Source organism: Palaemon carinicauda, chromosome 11 (assembly GCF_036898095.1).
Source record: "Palaemon carinicauda isolate YSFRI2023 chromosome 11, ASM3689809v2, whole genome shotgun sequence".
NCBI lineage: Eukaryota > Metazoa > Arthropoda > Malacostraca > Decapoda > Palaemonidae > Palaemon > Palaemon carinicauda.
Window position 1 is genome coordinate 114,037,181 of NC_090735.1, and position 15,000 is coordinate 114,052,180.

Consider the following 15,000-nt stretch of genomic DNA (forward strand, 5'->3'; position numbering starts at 1 on the left):
GCCGATCTAAGAAAATTTGCTGATATACATAGTATAGAACGACCGTAAACAGACACGGGTGGAAGGACATGTCTAGTAAACTAGTAGACTAGTAATGGCTGATATATATATATATATATATATATATATATATATATATATATATATATATATATATATATATGTGTGTGTGTGTGTGTGTGTATGTGTGTGTGTGTGTGTGTGTATATGTATATACACACTTATATATATGTGTGTATATATATATTTGTATATGTATACATATATATATATGTATGTATATGTATATATACACACACACACACACACATATATATATATATATATATATATATATATATATATATATATATATATATATATATATATATATATATATATATATATGCGTGTCGTGATGACAGCTGCAAGGACTATTATGTGTCATTACCTTGGCAGTCTTATGTCAGTTATCCATATGCTACAGTTGAGATTTATTCTTTTCAAAACAACAACACTATTTGTAAGGTTAGATCAAGATCATGAATTTATACCAACTGTGCAGGGCGTTCCTTCGTGGGGATTATCTCGATTCCTATGTACTTTTTATTCATAAGAAAGAATGACAAATCATTCTACTATTTATAAGATGTGTAGGTGAAAAAAACCTCTAAAATATAAACAAGGAGTCAGAATCAGATGGTTATTGTAATTCCATCTGACTCTGAATTAGGTAACCACTCTTAAAGCAGGTCATATAATGGCTTAGTATCTTTAGTGCCTCTTCTGCTAATTGGGTCAAAGGGTTTTTCAAAGGTAGTGGAATTTTTTTTTTTTTCAAACAATTTAATCCACACGGGAAATATCTTGTTAGCAAATCTCACACACACAAAATATTCATCATATGGTACCAATGAGATTCTTGTTTGCCCTTGAATTGCAATGATGTTCTTACGAGCATCTCACTGAAAGTTAATCTTGGAAAAGGCAATGGTTCTCAAGGGTTAGTCTACATCCTTGTTCTCTAAGAACTCCGTTAAAACAGATGCTATAAAAGTGATGGAGAGAATCTAGATCAGCAAAAAGAGCATGTTTAAAGACATAAATTACCTGCCCAAAGTTTTCTTTATATTAACTACACTTATTTTTTATAGATTTTTTATACAATTTAAAGGGGACTATGACAAACTTCGTGTCTGTTGTAACTACTGTGGGCACAACCTTGTTTCTTTTAGTAAGGAACTTCTTTTTAGCTCGTTTATCGAATACTAGGCTAATGAGTTATGGCACGCAAGACCCTTCAGTTTTCTCATGTTGAAGATGAACTGTAGTGACAACAGCAAAGTTTATTAAAAACTTAGTTGCTTATGTTCTAGATACCAATACATCTGCCTCCCTATTGTTACTTCCATATTGATGATTATTCCTCTTAGTAGTCTTGCATAGTTATACCACATACTTCCCATATTTTAATTTAGCTTTTACCTATGCTATTCTATACTCAACTTGTGGAAGATCGGCTGACTTTATAATGTTAAAGTAATCCTACTTCTGTTATTTTAAGCTTTTCTTCTCATAAAGGAGAGGTAATAACTATGATCTTTATATTGTATTTTCATTAATTTTCTGTGAAATATTACTCATCATTTACCAATTACTGAAGTGCTGGCAATGAAACACTGACTGTAATGTTACTTATGTGGCAAACCGTAAACTAAACTGTAACGAAATTGCACTAATTTCTACCTAAGTAATAAATAGATCCTTTGAGCAAGCCGTATAAGAATTTCTAATGTCATGTATGCGTCTTATTCAATTAACTCTTGGTAAGGGTAGAAGAGACTCTTTAGGTATGGTAAGCAGCTCTTCTGGGAGAAGGACACTCCAAAATCAAACCAATGCTCTCTAGTCATGGGTAGTGCTATAGCCTCTGTACCATGGTCTTACACTGTCTTGGGTTAGAGTTCTCTTCCTTGAGGGTACACTCGGGGACACTGCTCTATCTAATTTCTCTTTCTCTTGTTTCATTAAAGTTTATATAGTTTATATTTAAATATTTATTTAGATGATGTTGCTGTTCTTATGATATTTAATTTTTCCTTGTTTCCTTTCCTCACTGAGCTATTATCCCTGTTGGGGCCCCTGGGCTTATAACATCCTGTTTTTCCAACTAGGGTTGTAGCTGAGCAAGTAATAATAATAATAATAATAATAATTATTATTATTATTATTATTATTATTATTATTATTATTATTATTATTATTATTATTATTATAAGAAAAAATGAGCTCATATCAGGTGATTAACCATGCACTCGGAAAATTGAAGTGTTGAAGAGTATACATTCTATCCTTTTTTTATACACTTCTCCGTTAGAACTCGTTAAAAAACCGAACCGGTCTTCATTAGGTATGAATCTATCTAAAACTTTATAGTGATTTTTAGTTGCTGTTGTATTTCGATGTTACAATGTTGAAAATAAGAAAACTTATTATATAATTACCACTATTATTATTATTATTGTTGTTGTTGTTGTTGTTGTTATTATTGATGTTGAACAGGCTTAACAAACTATACATTTGCCACCAGTTCATCTTAACCCACAGTATAGCTACTATATTTTCAGCTTTTCAGGGGGTTTGTAAGATTTCACTTTTTTTTCTATAATTGGTTATTTTCCTTATCATTAACTATTCATAATTGGTTATAAACTCGCTGGGTATATCCACTGCTATATGTAGAATTTCATCGTTTTTATCGAGACATTATGATTTACTTACTTGAATTCAAACGTTATTTTTTATGTAGTTTTCCAGAACGAGAGGCTTGATTAGTCCTAGTAAATACACGTTTTTCAAGTAGCAGAAGCAAAGGACAGGTCAGTGTCTTAGAGACGGATCATATATATATATATATATATATATATATATATATATATATATATATATATATATATATATATATATATATAATGTGTGTGTGTGTGTATATATATATGATATAAATTGTGTGTATATATATATATATATAAATATATATATATATGTATATATATATATATAAATATATATATATATATATATATATATATATATATATATAATATATATATGTATGTGTGTGTGTGTGTGTGTGTGTAACCAGCGCCTAAGACCCTTCTCCACCAAACTATAGCCAGCGATGGCCAGACAATGGTTGCAGGTGATCCAGCAGGTAGACCTGTAGTCTCATCAAACGCCCCCCACCCCCCACCTCTTACATCCCCAGCTTACAAGGACAGTTAGGATGCACACACTACTATCAAAACTACCGGACTTGAGCGGGACTCGATCTGCTTTCCTGCAGATTGCGTATCCAATAGGCTATTACAACCTTCGTTCATATTCAGACTGGTCAAGATTAGAAATTATAACAGCAGATTATTATTATTATTATTACTATCCAAGCTACAACCCTAGTTGGAAAAGCAAGATGCTACAAGCCCAGGGGCTCCAACAGGGATAAATAGCCCAGTGAGGAAAGGAAATAAGGAAATAAATAAATGAAGAGAACAAATTAACAATAAATCATTCTAAAAAAAGTATTAAGTTACACGATGTCATTATGAGCGGGATTTAGAAAGACTTGTACAGGTACACTGATGAGTAATAATAATATCAACACCTACGAAAATAATAAATTAAAATCAACTTTGAAATTCTTATAATCAGAAAGAGCGAACACCTCGTGCTCCTGCTGTTGTTACCTGAAACTGTCCGTAACACAGGCTTGGATTTTTCTTGGCTTCCCAGCAACATCCTAGAAGGTCATTCTGCTCTGTAGAATTTAACATTTTTATTCGTTGCCTCTTGATTTCATAAATCTTTAGCAGCAAATTATCATTTTGAAATGACATTTCAACTCCAGGTCATGGCTCCATTTAATCTCCTTATGGACATTTGTTTATTATTTCTTGCTTGCTGTCGGTCATTAAATTTTATACTTAACATGATCTTTTATCTCCTTAAGCAATTTCTTGTTCTCGATCATTTGTAAAGTCTATTTTGTATTAAGCTAAGTTTTGTGGTTATAATTTTCAATTTTTTTCACCTTTTTTTGGTTGCAATGTATTTGGTGTTTGGAGAAGAGATTGAAAACTAGAATGAAGAATAGAAGTCTTATTTTTTTTCTTTCTTTCTTTTTTTTTCTAACTGATGGTAACGGCAATATAAAGTGATTTTTTTTCCAAGTACTAAATCATCGAAAATATTGTTATTAGTAGTATATATTTTGTGCTTTTCAGGCATGCTTATTGTATGGTCTACCACTTCTTCGGACGGAATCGTCAGAAACAGTGAGAAAAAAAAAAAACGTTATTGATCGTTCCAAATTATCCATAAATATAGAACATGAAAAAAGTAACTTGAAACTTGTAGAAAATCATCATGGTAGAAACGGGAACAAAATGAGTTTCATGTTTCACTCTGAATTAATATTTTCAGGGTATGCTTTATTTGCAATCTCTTTTTCTAGTTTTTGATAGACTCCTGATTTATAATAATGATTTTGATTCCTCTCGTATTTTTGAGAATGTATATATCTTGATATTTTATATTTTTCATCTCCTCTCTCTGATCCCGGAGAGAACCTCAGCTGTTCATCTCCGTAGTCGTGAACTAAACACTTACCGCCTTCATGGTGGACAAGTGTTTATAGTTAATATTATTCAAATGATTAAAGATTAGAGACCATTTTCAGTAATACGATGAAATATAAGTAAGCAACCGAAAGTAATTCGTCCTTATTTAGAAAACCGAATAAAATGTAGCGTAATTCATTTTGGAGAAAAATTGAACCCGACCAGTGGCAACACCGCGATACCTTTTGCATCATGCATGTACACCTGGGCTGTGTTCAGGAGCCTTCGTTTGGTCTAGTCTTTGGCTTCCTTATATTCAGACTTTTTCGTGAAGCTTTGTTGCTTTATTTCGTTTATTCTGATATTGTGGATTATAATTTATCATATCCTTTGTATAATTTCCATTGAAGTCTGAAAGTGAATTGGTAGATACGTCTTTTGAAAGAAGGTTTGTTTCTCGCTATTGATTCTTGGCTGGATGGGAGAAAGAAACCTCAGAACACCTACCATGAACCTGTCGAAGGGGGTGAGAGTGCGAGAGAGTAAGAGAGAGAGAGAGAGAAACGCAGAGGGTGGGGGTCAGAAATGTGAGGGGAAACCCCCTCCTTCCATCCACTGGCCACACAACGCTTCCCTTCTCCTCGTGTAGTGCCCTCCCACGGAATTCTTAATCAGTGCGACAGCGTTTCCACGCGAATTTTAGCGCCCTAGATGTCACGACGTCGAGGAGGTCCTGCGGCGGAGAAGACAGCGTTTGGTAGAAGCTTGATGGTCTAGAAATTTTGGGCGAGATAGAGAGTGTACAGTATGTGTCACTTGACCGAATGAGAACCCCTGGTTTATCCCTGTGCGCAGACTCCTCCAATCTCCCATCACACCGGCATCCATGGAGGTCAAGAATCGCTAATGCGTAGCTCCTCCTAACACAGGTGTGGATATCACCGCCGTGTTCTAGCTGTGACACTCACGAAACACCTGATTCCGTTCGTTTTGGACGAGGCCTGTATGAGAGGTGACATCTGCGCAGGGTGCATCTTGGACGGAAACACTCGGGATGAACTAGGAATGGCGGCGAGATTCGGGAGATTTGGGTTTCTCGCCGACGGGCGGCGATGATGAGCCTTCGATATCGTCCTCGCCATGTTTTAAATCCAGTTCTTATTTTAAGTTTCGGAGAAGGAGACTCTGTTGAAACTTCAAATAACTTTTAGAAATCGACAAGGAGAATTAAACGTTAAAATGCCTGCAAGTGCTCCGGGTATTCTGTGCTACTATATACTAGTGTTGGTTGACTTGGTGTTGATTTGGTGTATCGACTGCTAGGGCCATTAGTGTCGTGATAACACCCTTGCCGCCACTACCGCTACCACTACTACAGCGACTAACAAATCTTGGCTTTGTAACCTAGTGACAATGAACGTTCAATACACGCGAAGAATAACAACAACAATGAGGTTTTCGATCGACCACCATCTCTTCGACTGTTTGTCCTTTTTAAGTTTAGTTGTCTCGTAGAACATTCGGAAGAACAGCCGTCTTGTTTTCGGAGTTATTCCGTTTTATCAAACCTCTCCACGATTTGGTTCCGTCAAAAGCAAAGATGGCCAAGCGAAAAGTAAGTCCCTCTTAAAATGTTTCTATGAAGCCTTTCACGATCATCCCAACATCTGCACCAGCTCACTCGCTCTCATCTCTCACCATAGCTTTATCACCATGCAGAGCTTATGTCCGTGAATGCACTTTCGCACCTAGAGCTACTTAAACGACCGTAGATTATAGTATATTAACCAAACTCGGACAAGCGAACAGCAGAGAGATAAAGGTACCCATTTTCTTTGGTTTATGATTTCACAACAAACCAGCCAATGGTGGTTGCGTGTCGGTCTGGGAATGATGGAGTGGGAGGGGGAGTGTTAGGGGAGGGGAAAGGGGCTGATGCCACGTTGCTAAGTTTCCGATTTGTGATGAACAACATAACATTGTGTTTGTTCGCACCTCGATGCATGAGAGGGTAATGGAATGGTGGCTCTCTTCCCTTTGTTCATGGAGATGAAGATTTTCTCCTTGGAAGTGAACCCAATTCTGTCTCCTATACCATCAGTCTTGTGTGTTCTGTTATCGTAGAACTGCTGATGAAATATCCAGTGACTCTTCCATGGATTTTAACGTAGTATCTAACTACTGCTGTGCTTCATGTATAGTTAACTATTTGTTTTATATGTTTAAATTTTTTGTTTGGCCATCATTTTTTTTATACAATATATGAAATTAGGCTTAAAATCTTAAATTTTATCTTCTAATGGGTAGTTGCCGTAATACTTTTTTGTGTATGGGTACGTGCATGATCAGGTCACTGTCCAGGTTTGTAGTTTAGTTTAAAGGAGTGCGCACATGTATTTATATGATTATACTGTATATGATTGAATATATAAGATTAATACATATATTTGTGAGTGTGCGTGCGGCGTGCATGGGTGCCTATTTATGCGAGAGAGAGAGAGAGAGAGAGAGAGAGAGAGAGAGAGAGAGAGAGATGCATTGGCAAGTATACAGGCTCCCACACCTTTTGTGTTTCTGGAATGTCTGCGGAACTCCCTCGATGCTAATCGCCCCCTTAAGAAATATAGTGGTATTTTAGTTCTCGCTCCCTCTCGTCTCATGGGTAAGTAACTTACCAAGTTCATGTTCTATCTCAGTTAAAATGAAATCGTGGAAAATTTGGAAAATATAGTTTTAGTGATCCCATTCATGCATCCCTTCCCTCGCGCTTTCTCCCTTCCTTGTAGTTCCGGTGTTCCTAGGGGCAAGAACCAGAGTCGACACATTGCCGGCCTCAATCTGACATCACCATTTGCCGATAACGTTGAGAAATTTTGAGCATGAGATCCCATACATTAAACGACAGCCCATAGAATTAACTTTAAGGATTTGAAAGTTACTTTGAACGATGGCTTATAGAATTGACTTTAAGGATTTGAAAGTTACTTTGAACGATGGCCTATAAAATTAACGTTAAGTATTTGATACTTCCTCCGTGTTCTCTTGGTGTTGCGGCCTGATTTAGGCTGCGAACGCTTCTCCCATTAATAGGGGGGGGGGGGGACTCGTGGACCAAATCTGTAAAGCATTTAACATCCAAAGGAAGCTCACGGGAATAGAATACTGGAGTGGAAAACAGAAAATAATATATATAAATTCTTTTTAGAAAATATAAAAATAAAGCAGTTATATACAAATATTGGCTGCCAAGGCATGATATTTTAGAATAGTATTAAAATCTCACATTATTCTTGAAGATAAGAAACTTTTACTATCTTGCAGAGTTTTGTAGTTTTGTTCAAGTCTGATTTGGCCCAGGTGACTAATTTAATGGAGTCATTTAGAGGAGTTTATAAGGCCTTTAAGCATCGTTTTTATGACTAGCTGTATCCAGACAGTTTTTATGGTCTTATTCCAGCTGCAGGTCTTAGTCTAGCAACACTAAGATTTCAGAGAAAAAATGGAGCAGTCATCATTTTTCAATGTTGCTCTTTTCATTAGTAGCCGAGAATTAGAAGATTTTAACATGCCAAGAAATGTATATTTTGGAAATGATTTTGTGCTTAATTAGATCGAAATGGTTAATTTTGTTCTTTAAGATACTCATCCCGCGTATTTGGCAAGTCAATTTCAATAAGCTTCGACATTGCAAGGGTAGTGCTAACAGAGCACCACGTCTGTGCTCTTTAAGTGTTACTAGAAGGTCTTTGCAACGTCCCTTAGACCACCCAATCTCCATAGATACACCCAAATTATTTTTTTCTTGTAAAAAGAAAGATTATACAAAGGGAACACGAAAGACGGAAGGGAATCCCAAATGGAACCACACTGAATTGTCTCTCCGGTACCCTCTCGGGCCACATGACTCAAATTCGAGAAATCCAATCCCAAACGTAAGTGATATTCTTTGACGTTTCATTACATGGGAATATAAACCAGTCTAGTTAAATTTTATGGTATTTTCTTGTTTATTATAAGGGTTGTTGCGGCCTGATTGGTAACGTCTCTGCCGGGTGTTTGCCAGTAGCGGGTTCGAGCCCTGCTTAGTCTTGTTATTTCCATTAGTGTCTGCAACCTTACCATCCTTGTGAGCCAAGGTTTGGGGGTTTGGGGTAGCCTATAGGTCTATCTGTTAAGTCATCAGCAGCCATTGCCTGGCCCTCCCGGTCCTAGCTTGGGTGGAGAGGGGTCTTGGACGCTGATCATATGATATATGGTTAGTCTCTAGGGCATTGTCCTCCTTGACAGGGTAATGTCACTGTCCCTTGCCTCTGCCATTCATGAGCGGATTCTAGACCTTTAAATATATCAGCCATTGTGGACTGATGTTCAAAGTCTTTTAACGAATTCTGATAATGTTACGTCATATATCACGTCAAGCCTTAAAAAGATTTTGACGTGAAGCCATTTTCAAATCTTGATTTTATTAGCAATATTGGCGATATGTAATTTATTAAATGAATTTTTCATAGGAATCGAAAAATATCTTTCAGATTCTCCATGAAAATTATATTTTTTTTCTAATTATTCACATATATACACAAACTGTTTTATGATGGCAAGTCCAGTCATTAACCTTAATCTTAAGTCGGGAGTGATAGTAATTAACCCAAAAAAAAAATTGTGAAGAATCCTGAATATAGGTTATAGTGTTTCTCTACTTTTAGACCATAAAGTTAGGGTACCTTATTTAAGGTTTATTGTTGAACTATGGCTCTTGTTCGATTCCTCTCTTTAGTGTGAAATTACTTATAGACCAATCTCGGCAATTATTCATATTTATGTTGGCACTGCAGTAAAAAAAAACAGAATTTTAAAGGTTGAAGGGTATAAGCTAAGATGTAAAATATCTTGGTAAAGTTAGATACCCATAATAGAAGCGATTCCTATTTATGAATTTGTTTTTTTCGCAGAGTACCATTTGAGTAATACCAGTTGTTTTTATTTCAACGCCACTTATAAAGCTCATTATTATTATTATTATTATTATTATTATTATTATTATTATTATTATTATTATTATTATTATTATTAGCCAAGCTACAACCCTAGTTGGAAAAGCAAGATGTTATAAGCCCAAGGGCTCCAACAGGGAAAAATAACCCATTGAGGAAAGGAAATAAGGAAACAAATAAATGATGAGAACAAATTAACAATAAATGATTCTAAAAACAGTAAACCTCAAAACAGATATGTCATGTATAAACTATAAAGAAGACTTATGTCAGCCTGTTCAACATAAAAACATGTGCTGCAACTTTGAACTTTTGAAGTTCTACTGATTCAACTACCCTAACAGGAAGATCATTACACAACTTGGTCACAGCTGGAATAAAACTTCTAGAATACTACGTAGTATTGAGCCTTATGATGAAGAAGGCATGACTATTAGAATTAACTGCCTGCCTAGTATTATGATCACAAAACCTGGTTTTCAAACGCGCAGGATATCAACAAAAGCTTGAAATTTGGTGGATGGTTTCAAAACAAAATTCTCGTTGATTTTCTGCTGATATGTTTGTCTTGAAGCATTCTTCGTTTAAACTTGTGGTGAATGTTATGTTAAACAGGTTGGCGGGATTCTCTCTTCCTTGTTTATAAATATGGCAAATTTATTTCAACATTGTTACTGATGTTAGAATATTGTGTATTTTTTTACTATTAGTAATCATATAAAGTTTATTTCTTTCTTTATTTCCTTTCCTCACTGGCTATATTCCCTACTGGAGCCCTTGAGCTTTTAGCATCCTGCTTCTCCAACTGTGGTTATAGCTTAGCCAGATATAATAATACAACAAGGGGAAAAATAGTTCTTGCAACACATCAGTTACAAATAACCTCCCCAAGAAATTACCATATAAGTATCATAGATAATATTCTCCATTTTAACTATTATTGACCTCAACCCGAAATTAGTGGTAGCATTTAACATACCTATTGAGAGGCTTTCAACTTCAAACCAATCAGTAAAGATGAACTCACGAGTTACTGGTTTAAAGTGGGAAGTCTCTCCATAGGTATGTTAAATGCCGCCACTAATTTCGGGTTGAGGACAAGAACAGTTGAAATGGTGGATATTATATATGATACTAAATTGCAATTTCTTTGGGAGGTTATATTTATAACTAATGTGTTGCAAGAACACTAATTTCTCCTTGGAGTATTATGATTTCTAGCTAAGCTAAAACCATAGTTGGAAAACCAGGATGCTACAAGTACAAGGACTCCAGCAGGGAAGATATCCAAGCGGGGAATGAAAATAAGGAAATAAATAAACTATGTATGAAATGTAATGGTAAAAAAATGTTAAATATTTTTATATCAGTCACAATGTTAAAACAGCTCTGTCATAAATAATAAAGAGAGAATCATATCTACCTGTTTAATCTAACCTTCACGGTAAGTTTGAACTTCTAAAGTTCCAATGGATCAAGCAGTTGGAATAGAACTTCTAGAATACTGTGTAGTGTTCAACTTTAATGATGGAGAAGGCCAGACTGTTAGAATTAACTACCTACCTATTACTGCGTATAGGATGGTGCAGTCTGGGAAGATCTGAATGTAAAGAATGGTTAAAATTATGATAAATCTTATGCAACAAGCATAAAGAACTAACTGAATGATGGTGCCAGAGATTAATATAAAGATAAGGAATGATAAATTTAATAGACTGCAAGTTTTTATCCAACAGCTCTTCTAGGAGAAAGACACTCCAAAATCAAACCATTGTTCTCTAGTGTTGAGTAGTGCCATAACCTCTGTACCATGGTCTTCCACTGTCTTGGGGTAGAGTTCTCTTGCTTGAGGGTACACTGGCACACTGTGCTATCTAATTTCTATTCTTTTTGTTTTGTTAAAGTTTTTATAGTTTATATAGGAAATATTTATTTTAATGTCGTTTCTCTTCTTAAAATATTTTGTTTTTTCCTTGTTTCCTTTCCTCACTGGGCTATTTTCTCTGTTGGGGCGCTTGGGCTTATAGCATCCTGCTTTTCCAACTAGTGTTGTAGCTTAGCAAATAATAATAATAATAATAAAATCAAGATGAGAGTCAGCAGCTGAAGACCAGACAGGAGAACAATACTCGAAACAAAATAGAATGAAAGAACGCAGTTTTGAAAGCCTAATCCAGAATCAAACCATACTGTTAAAAGGTAGTTTTAGATATGACATTAGCAAATCAAGGTTATCAGAAAAATTACTTAGGATTCGAAAGTAAAGTAGAGATTTTTATTATCAAAGCTAGTTATTTTTATTTTGTGTATCTCACTTGAAATGGGATTGGCAATCAGTCGTTTATCAGCTATAAGGCTTCTCGCACGGTTATAATTTTCCGCATTCTTTGTATTATGTGGATTTTAAATTGATTTATAGTTATATCTAAAAGATATGAAAGTTGGACACTTAGATAAAGTTCAAAATCTTAGATATAATCTATTAAGATGCCATTCTTAAGGCTGGTGGTTTTCAATCTCTTAATCACATATCCTTTTTTATGATTTTGTGTATGTCTATATAAACTATATAAGTGATTTGTGTATAAATGTAGTGTTGTGAACTGCTATAGCAACAACACTTTCGCTTAACCGTGGATTGTTGGATCATTCAAGTTGAGCAGGTGTGGTCAGTACTTGAAAGGCGACCACCAAGAAGATCAGAGGCTGCTGCATGTACTCCTTCGGGTTGGTAACATCATCCCTAAAAGACTTACCGATCGCCTGGAGTGTAACTCCAGCTGATGCTGCACTCAGTAAAGAAAAATAGTGTACGTGAATACATATAGTACATATATGCATACATATAAGATTTTTACCTAATATCACCATAGTAGGTCCACGACAAAAAGATGAAGGAAACTAAGCACCGACTACTTTCATGTAATTGCTACGCATTTTCAAAGTACAAACAATTACTCCAAAGTAATCGGTACCCATCCCATTTTCCGTTCTTTTACTTTTATCCTTTATAGAATATACAAATACGATTAAATTTTAATGAACTTTCGATGTGTTAAATTCGAGCATATTGAAGACCTTAAAGCACTGTTCAGGGATCCTGACTTCATTTATTTTATTCACTATCGACCTATAACTTATTAATTGTACGTATTATACATTTATCTGAAATATTGTATTTTTTTAAAATCATAATACTGTATTGTTGTATAGTCCCCGTGCTTTGCTTGTTTTCTGTTTGCGTAGTGTTCATTTTGCTTTATTTATATATATATATATATATATATATATATATATATATATATATATATATATATATATATATATATATATATTGAGTAAATAAGAACAAGGTGTTTCATTCACTTCCACATTTTTATTATTATTATTATTATTATTATTATTATTATTATTATTATTATTACTATTACTATTATTGTTTTCATGTTAAACAGGCTGACATAAGTCTTTTTATAGTTTATATATGACATATCTGCTTTGACGTTGTTACTGTTTTTAGAATGATTTATTGTTAATTTGTTCTCATCATTTACTTATTTTCTTATTTCCTTTCCTGACTGGGCTATTTTCCCTATTAGAGCCCTTGGGCATAATTATAGCATCTTGCTTTTCCTACTAGGGTTGTAGCTTGGATAATAATAATAATAATAATAATAATAATAATAATAATAATAATAATAATAATAATAATAATAATAATAATAATTAGAGCCCTTGAGCATAATTATAGCATCTTGCTTTTCCTACTAGGGTTGTAGCTTGGATAATAATAATAATAATAATAATAATAATAATAATAATAATAATAATAATAATAATAATAATAATAATATCATTATTATTATTATAATTATTATTATTATCTTTATTAATATTATTATTATTATAATTATTAGTACTATTGTTCTTTACACTGTTCTATAAAGATTATTGACAATCCAAGTTTTTAAAAGGCGAAGAATCGACTTGACAAGATTATTTTTACTCCACTTGTAATAATTACCGAACAAAACAGACAATGCTAGCTAGACGAATTAACAAAACAGACAATGCTAGCTAGACGAATTAACAAAACAGATAATGCTAGCTAGACGAATTAACAAAACAGATATGCTAGCTAGACGAATTATTCATCCCACCTCTCTCTCTCTCTCTCTCTCTCTCTCTCTCTCTCTCTCTCTCTCTCTCTCTCTCTCTCTCTCTCTCTCTCTTACAGATGTATGAATGAGGATATTATCAAAGACTTCAAATAAGCACATTTGAATTTTTAAAACTAACATTTGCATATCAATTTATATATCAGTTTCTGTCACAGAATATTTATGTGGATCCAATTTTTTTCTTTTCGCGATAGCCTGTCTCTTAATTTGAAAGGATTTTGTTTTATAATTGTTATTTGTACTTTACCGAACTATACACGAAATTTAACCATGCATGGGTTAACATAAGGTCCAGATGTTATTATCATCTCATTTTATTTTATGTGGTGCGATCAATTTTTTTTTCTATTGAATAATTTGTACAATTATGATATATGTGAGAGTTACGAATTATGGTTCGAGAAGGACACACGTAAAGGTTTGCTTTTTTTGGTGTAATAAGTAAACTCTTGTACCAAAATCTTAAGAACATTTATATCAAGTGATATTCTGTGATATCTATATATATTCTTGTTGCAAGTGATATCCTCAATACTTAATAATGGCCAAAATTTTGATTATTAAAAATTTGAGGCATCAATCTGCAGATAAGTGCCTAAACTTTATTTCTTAACGCATAAAGTTGGAAGGCCCGAAGTAGAATTTAATTTTTGTGGTTTTGATCTTATTTTACGCCAACATCATCTGACTCGACTCAAAACAATTGCTTTTATTTTTCCAAATAAAGGTTAATTTATTCATTTCTATCTCATTTCGCTTGTGAGCTACCTTGTCATACGTAGTTAAACAAAAGGCAAGCAGAGTTAATACTATCAAATGTGTAAGATAAGGAATTGTCAAATTCTATCCTTGCACCGTCTGCACGACGGAAGGTGTTTACGTAAGAATCATTCCTCTTACACCAACGATTACACATGTGCGCAAATGTTTCATTTATCCTCAGTTTAGCATATCAATGTGATATGGTTGCGATATGTTCATGCGAGTTTTTCGTCGTTAATAAGCTCGTATCTCTCTCTCTCTCTCTCTCTCTCTCTCTCTCTCTCTCTCTCTCTCTCTCTCTCTCTCTCTCGTGTCATCGAGTCTGAGTCTTTGCTGTGTTGATATTCACCTTCTTATATAAGATTCCAGCCATTTATAACTGGAGTTTACCAGTCTGAAGTGAAGAGAATGATTTTTGAAGGTATGCTATAACCTTTTATATACAAAATATACTGCTACATGTTG

The 15,000-nt window shown here is 34.2% G+C and overlaps 1 long non-coding RNA gene across 1 annotated transcript in view; it reads left to right on the forward strand.

Annotated features, from left to right (window-relative positions):
• The first annotated feature begins 5,076 nt into the window (after window positions 1-5,076).
• The window catches only part of LOC137649753 (uncharacterized), a 164,066-nt gene continuing 154,142 nt past the window's right edge, over window positions 5,077-15,000 (forward strand). The window contains exon 1 of the long non-coding RNA XR_011045849.1: window positions 5,077-6,213. This is a non-coding gene — a long non-coding RNA (uncharacterized lncRNA). The remainder of the gene's footprint in view (window positions 6,214-15,000) is intronic.